The sequence below is a fragment of the Mus pahari genome, chromosome 16 (assembly GCF_900095145.1).
Source record: "Mus pahari chromosome 16, PAHARI_EIJ_v1.1, whole genome shotgun sequence".
Lineage (NCBI taxonomy): Eukaryota > Metazoa > Chordata > Mammalia > Rodentia > Muridae > Mus > Mus pahari.
Window position 1 is genome coordinate 17,438,355 of NC_034605.1, and position 7,448 is coordinate 17,445,802.

Here is a 7,448-nt window from a genome sequence, read left to right on the forward strand (position 1 = left end):
TGAATTTGGACTCTGAGCGGTCCCCTTTCTCTTGACCTCTAGACATTGTGAAATACCTTGGCCTCACAGCTGTACACTGTCCTCTGAACAAGGGCTGGGCACTGGAGGGTAGGGCTGTGGTCTGGGTACACAGCTTGAGTACTAAGTAAATATAGAATTTTCTGGGTTTCTATAGGAATTCCAGCTCTTAGAACATATCAGGTAAGGGTCTGGAGATATGGCTGGGTTGTTAGAGTGCTCACCTAACATGCGTGAAGTCCTGGGCTCAACCCTTAGCATCTCATAAACCATATATGTACACATCTGAAATACCAGCACTTGTTCGGTGATAGGATCAGAAGTTCAAAGCTATCTTTGCTTACTTATCAAGTTGAGGCCAGCCTTGGCTAGAGACCCTCTTTAAAAAAAAAAAAAAGAATATAGTATGTTGTATATAGGTTATTTCCCCTATGTGTCTAGGGACCCAGAGACTCCTGCCTGGTAACCCAGAAGGGAACACAGACTATCAAAGGGCAGAACTCTTCATCAGACACTGAATATTCTAACATTTCCAATATTTTCCAGAGGAGAATTTTCCATAAGATCCATATAGTGTGGCCTATAGGATCTGATACCTTGTGTATCCTAAATCATAACTCTTTGGGCTGGCAGGGAACAGACAAATAAGAGCCAGTTCTCTGTGACACACTGGACTTAGGAAAGCTTTGGATACATGGAAAACTTTGCAAAAGACTCAAGGGGTTGGGAGAAAGCACTGTTAACATTTGTTGTGGAAACTGCCCCAATCAAATGGAGGAATTGCTCAAGAGCAAACTAACAACCATTATTTCTTTTCTAACAGCAGATGGCTGGATAAGGGGCCACCACCATTCCAATATCCCTTTACATTTTACTGCCTTTAAATTTATTTTATTTTTAGTCTTATGTATCTATTTGTGTGTGTGTGTATATGTGTGTGTGTGTGTGTGTGTGTGTGTGTATACGTGTGTACACCATAATACACACGAGGATGTCAGATGACAACATATAGGAGTCTGATGAAATGGTTCTTTCTTTCCACCATGTGTGTTCTGAAAGGTCATTGAAAAGAAAAAAACAGGCAAGACAACAAACCACTTAAGACAATGCAGGCCTTTGTTTGGGAAAAAAACTGCAGAAGGGGGTCTCTAAGAATCAGAGCCCTGACCCTTACAAGCTTGGGTAGTTATAGGGCAGAAAGAGGGGTGGCAAAAGCAGATCTAAATGTTTCTATTTTGATCTTTATTTGGGCATTTCTAGCAGTAACCAGTGAGCAGTCTATTAAAGAATGTCAGACGTGGCTCGCAAGATGGTTCGTCAGTTAAAAGCACTTGTTCTTGCAAGGGGTCCAGGTTCAATGCCCAGCACCTAAATGGTGTCCCACAGCTATCTCTATCTCCAATTCCAGAGGATCTGACTCTGTGTTCTGACCTCTGCAGGCTCTCAGCATAAACATGGTACACATTACTCTGTGTGTGAGAATTTTTAAATGCTAGCAATCTGCAAGAGGATACCAGCTTCTAGAGGAGCATTTTTTTCATACGACTTAAGGACATTCATGTTCACAACGGGACTGTGACAGGCTTGTCTCCCCAAACCCTTAGGAAACAATATTAATTCAATACATAATGTGGTGGGTGATCCCACAAGCACAGAGTCAAATGAGGCAGGAAGCACCATGAGAGATCCAAGCAACACCTAGAGGTGCAAAGTCTTCATGAGTATGCAGGAGACTTCAGAGAGTCTTGGGCTATAATGTGAAACAGAATTGAAAACACTTCAACGTAAAAAGAGCTCACTATCCTTTCCTGGAAATAAACATTGATGGTGTGTGTGTGTGTGTGTGTGTGTGTGTGTGTGTGTTTACATATGAGCATATATTTATCTCTAAGTTAGCTTCAGCCTGAAAGTATCAAAGAGAGTCTCAGGTGGGGAGACTGTCTTGATCAAGTTGGCCTACGGCATGTCTGTGAAGCATTTTTCAAAAATTACTCATCAGTGTAGGAGGATGCAGGCCACTGTGGGCAGTACTATCCCTAAGCAAGTGGTCCTAGGTTACATAAGAAAGCTGGCTAAGCCTGAGCCAGAGAATGTAAGCCAATAGGCAGCCTTCCTCTGTCATTCTTGTCTGATCCTGCTTCCTTCCCTGACTTCTGGCAGTGAGGAACTGCGATGGAGAAGTGTAATTGAAATAAACTCTTTCCTCCCCAAGTTGCGTTTGGTTGCAGTGTTAATCGCATCAGAGTAACACAAACTAGAACAGCGCACATGGAAGCCATGGAAGCTGAATGTCTGCCTCTGCCTTATATTCTGAGATCATTCTCTGCCTTATATTGTGAGATGTGATCTCATGCTGAACTTGGAACTCACTGATTTGGCTGTATACCTAAGGACATAAAAGAGAGAGGAAGTTCTTTATCTTTCCAACAGGAAAACTGACTGAAGGTTGCAGGCAATAAAAGCATTGCCAAGGGGCCGAGGAGATGACTCAGTTGGTAAAGTGTGAACTTGAGTGGCAATCCTTGGAATCCATGTGAGAGTTAGGTATGACATAATTCCATGTAATCAATCCAGTATAACCTAATGCTGAGCAGTCAGGGGCAAGCAGATCTGTGGATCTCATTGGCCAGTCAGTTTAGCCTAACTACTGAGCTCCAGGCGGTAAGAGACCCTGTCTCAAGCAAAACCTTAAGTGAATAGCACCTGAGAAACAGCATCCATGTGCACATGCCCCTGCACACGCATGTGCTTGAACATGCATGAACATACACTTACAAATATTAATTCAGAAATCCATACCTGATGTAAAATAAGAATGGCAGTAGTTTATAATGAGCATATAAAAAAAAGAATTAATATCATAAGCATGAAAAAAGGGAGAACCAGTTCTCAGCATAAAGGAAGGGACATTTTATGTTTAATGACAACTTGCAGCCAGAAGGCTAAAGGCAGTGGCTCTGGGTCCTCCAAGGACGGAAGAATTCTTAATCCAACTTCTGAAGCTCCTCTCAGGAACACGATTAAGGCTTTTCCCTAGGCAGGAGCATCCAGGAACAATGACTCAGGAGAGTGATCATGCAATCTCTAACCCAAAATCCTCACTGCAGACGCACTGCAAAGGAATGGGACTTGCTTTGCCAAATTCCCCATGTGATTCAAACATGGCCACTCGCCAGAGAGCCAGAGGGAGAAAGGGCCATTCCGTGGAGACGTGGAGATTTCCTAGCAACATCAGCGGGTGAAATGGCAGCATGGGGCTTTCAGAAAGCCATTCCCAAGGACGATTTGGCTTGAAGAGGAGCAGGTGGAGTGCCAGAGTGGCTGATGCTTTGGCTTCTTTCCACAACTTGCGTGGAGACATTGTGTGCTTGCAGTGACTGAGAGTTACTGATTGCCTCTACCATCTGCTGCTGTGTCTTCTTCAGGTGACATCAGAAGGCACAGAAAGGTTTGCCCTTGTCATCGTCCAATGGGGCCCTGGGTTGTTTGAGTCAACTGTTCTTGTTCCTCTAATGCTGGCAAAACGACGCCACCCTAAGTCAGCTGAGGGGAAGCCAGGATTTAAACAGCAAACAAGATACCCAGCTTGCTTAACAGCACGGAGCACTTCTCCTGCAACTAGGCAGATGAGTGCTAATGGGGCTGCGATGAAAGCACCCACAGAGTCACTTTGAAAGGAAAGCCCTCCTTCCTCTGCTGCAGAAGGTACTTACAGTGCAGGTAGGCAAACACATTTCTGAGATTGCTCAGTGCCAGTAGAAAGCATGAGCATTTTGGGCAGGCAGGCTGGGCTTGGGTTGAGAGCTTGGGTACCGCAGGACAAGATGATGATAAAAAGAATCCTTGGCAACACTGGTGCTGCAGGCTGCTGGCTCTTGCACACTGCTTGTTTGGAGGGTGGCTGGTACCTTGGAGGGTATGAGGCAAGAGAATAAAGTCTCCCCCCCCCCCCAGAGTTGGGTGAGCTGAAGGCCTTCCCTGGGGGAGAAGCCAGTCCTGATTTTCAGGCACCGGAAACTTGGTTTGGATAGGACATTAGGGACTTAAGAAAGGGGCACTCTATAAATGGGAGCAGGTGGGCTTATGTGGGATCCAACAAAGTGCATGAAACCAAGCCTATTCAAAATTATACTTCGTGGGCTGAGGATGTAGCTCAGAATGCTTGCTGAGTACGCAGGAAACCCTGGGCGTGGTCCCCGGTACCATATACACTAAGTGTGGTGCCACAGCTCAGCACTTGAGAGGTGGAGGCAGAAGAACTGTAATCTCAAGGTTAACCTCAGCTACACAGTGGGTTACGAGGGACCCCTGCCCTGTATCGAATGATCTATAAGTGACCAGGAGCCATTGCTCTGTAGGCTGAGACACTTGAGGATGTGGAGGGGTCAGCTTGGCTGAGGGTAGAGAAATCAGGAGTAAATAATAAGACAACTCTTCTCCCATCTATCTGCTACTGACAGGTCACTGCTCTATCCTTGCATGGGCTCCTTCTTTCTCCTCTCTGCCTACCTCCATCCTTACCTCCTTGTTGAGTCTCTGTGAGGGAGGGGGGAAGAGGATACACAAGAGTCTTCTTGTCATTACCACTCCTCCGTCCCTTCCACCTCCCGTTCATTCTTTATTCTGCTTTCAACATGATCTTTCTAAAATGCAACCTGGTCAGCTCTCCAGTTTGAAAGACTCCAGCGGTCCAGCTGGGGCGATAGCTCAGTCAGTGACGTTCTTGCTGAGCGTGCACGAGGACCTGGGCTCTATCCCTAGACATGAGTTTTCAAAAGCCTGACGTGGTGGTGTGCACCTGTAATCCCAGCGCCAGAGACAGACACAGAAAAGTCCCCTGGGCTGCCAGTCCCGCTAGCCTAGCCTACTTGGTAAGTTCCAGGTTAGTGAAAGACCCTGTCTTGAAACCCTCGTGGCCTCTGAAGGTGTCCTATGGCCTCCACACACATGTGACTACACATGCATCTGTATGATTTTTACACACACACACACACACACACACACACACACACACACACACACACACACACACATTGCAGCCTTCATCTGGATCTTATCTGCAGACTCCAAGTTGGAGTTACCTGCATCTTTTTTTTTCTTTTTTCTGTTCTTTATTAGTTTAGGAGTTTCTAATCCCTTTCTTATTTCCTTGTGCTATTCCCTTATCTGGAATATCTTTTCCTTTTGTTTGGCTGCCAATCCCTTGTATTTCAAAACACCACTGCCTCCTCTGGGAAACTTTATCGGTTCTCCTTTCACAATAGGGTTAACTGTCCTGCTTCCTAGCCATACATGAATATTTAGATATAATATAACAAAATGTACTATTTTAACACGTATATCTGTGTATGTTCACATGCACGTAGGTGCATGTGTGTGTAAGTGTGCATGCAGATATGCCTGTGTGCCTGTGTCTGGCAGCTAGAGGTCAACCTCTGCTGTTGTTCCTCGGGATCTATCCACTGTGCCACCTGAGATAGGGGACTCTCACTGGGACCTGGCACTGGACAATTCAGCTAGTGTGGCTGGCCAATTAGTCCCAGAGGTCTTCTGTCTCCCCAACACTGGATTACAAAGGTATATGGCAAGCCTGGATTTTTTCTTTTTCTTTTTTTTTTTTTTTTTAGTTTTTCGAGACAGGGTTTCTCTGTGTAGCCTTGACTGTCCTGGAACTCACTCTGTAGACCAGGCTGGCCTCGAACCCAGAAATCCACCTGCCTCTGCCTCCCAAGTGCTGAGATTAAAGGCGTGTGCCACCACTGCCCGGCAAGCCTGGATTTTTATAAGGGTGCTAGAAATTGAACTCAGGTCCTCGAGCCTGCATGGCAAATACCACACATAAGTGCACAGACCAGTGGTCATAAGAACATTGCATCCATTCCCACAACTTCATCTTCCCCAGCTGAAACTCTGTCTTATTAAATACTAATTCTTCACCCTTTCCTTTCCTAAGTCCTGGGAACCACTATTAGACTTTCAGTCTCTATGTATTTGACTATTGGAGATTCAGTCCAATAACAGAATTACACAGTATATATCCTTTAGTGATAGGCTTACATCACTTCCCATAAGTGTATCCTCACGGTATGTTGTAACAGCATTTTCTCAGAATCCCCCCCCCCCCCCCCCCCTCCCTGCTGCCTCCACATACCCCCTCCCTCTCACCCACTAGCTCATCAGTGCAGGCTTGAGTTGCTTCCATCCTTGNCTTCCCATAAGTGTATCCTCACGGTATGTTGTAACAGCATTTTCTCAGAATCCCCCCCCCCCCCGCTCCCTTCCTGCTGTGTGCACATACCACATTCCTTTAACCCACTAGATCATCAGTGCAGGCTTGAGTTGCTTCCATCCTTGGCTGTTGTGAACAACTCTGGTAGAACAATCAGCACAGACGTCTGAGACCCCCCCCTTGCTGCTTCTTGTGGTATGTTCCCAGGAGTGAGATTGCTAGATCACGTGATGATCCTAACTCCTACTCTTCCCCCTCAAAGGTAATTGTGTATGTTAAATGTGAGTCTTCATGATGGTAATGGAGCTGGACATGAATTCCCTTGGAGTCATTTTAGATAATTAAAGTACCACATGAATCCTGCAAAGGATGCCTGACTCTACCCTGCAGCGAGAGTATGTTTTCCATTGAAGTCAGAAACTGGCTGAAATGTAACAGTGCTAATAACACATGAGTCTAAAATTAGATGCTGGGAAATGCTGGGAGGAGAAAAATGCTCTTTCTAGTTAGTAAGTTTTATAGTTTTCACTTCCTTGTGATCTGCCTGGAATCTGGAGTCTGGAAGTCCCTGTGTCCTCTCTGCTCTGATCTCTGCTTGGAGCAAATTACTTCACCCTCTAGGTTAATTTCATCTTCGGCAAAAGATCAGATGCCTCCTTACATTCATGAGCACAAAGCAATCCAAATGAAAATACGTCGATGATCCCAGGACAAGGGGGTCAGCTTAATTAGCACAATGGCCAACAGTGGGACTTTAAGCAGAGCTGCATGGCAGTCAAGCTGACATGCTCCGTTGTTCTCATTTACATAAGAACGTTCTCTGAGAAATAAGTACACTCTGGAGTTAGAGCTCATTGATCCAGCTCTTGCTTGACATGCAATAAGTCTCATCTTTAGAGCTGAAAATCAAAAACCAAACCAAACAAACACCCAATGTTAAATTCCAAGAGCAGTAGGAGTGATAAGAAAGGTGCTGGTAAGGTTTAAAAGTACAGAAATGGAGACACCAGCCTCCGTGAACTAAGAATAGACACTGAGAAAGAATGTCCAGGGCTAAGAGAATTTTAAAAAGCCCTTGGTAAACATACATGGTAAGAGGCTGAGACTGCAACCTATAGTGGTAGAGTGTTTACCTCGTAAGTGTGTTTGACCTGTGACACACGCGCACACACACACACACACACACACACACACACACACA

General features: G+C 45.3%; 1 protein-coding gene across 1 annotated transcript in view; it reads left to right on the forward strand.

Annotated features, from left to right (window-relative positions):
• The first annotated feature begins 3,440 nt into the window (after nt 1-3,440).
• Lyst (lysosomal trafficking regulator) overlaps nt 3,441-7,448 on the forward strand; it is a 176,466-nt gene continuing 172,458 nt past the window's right edge. Inside the window, exon 1 of the mRNA XM_029547347.1 lies at nt 3,441-3,738. The gene's annotated coding sequence lies outside the window, so the exon portion shown is untranslated. The remainder of the gene's footprint in view (nt 3,739-7,448) is intronic.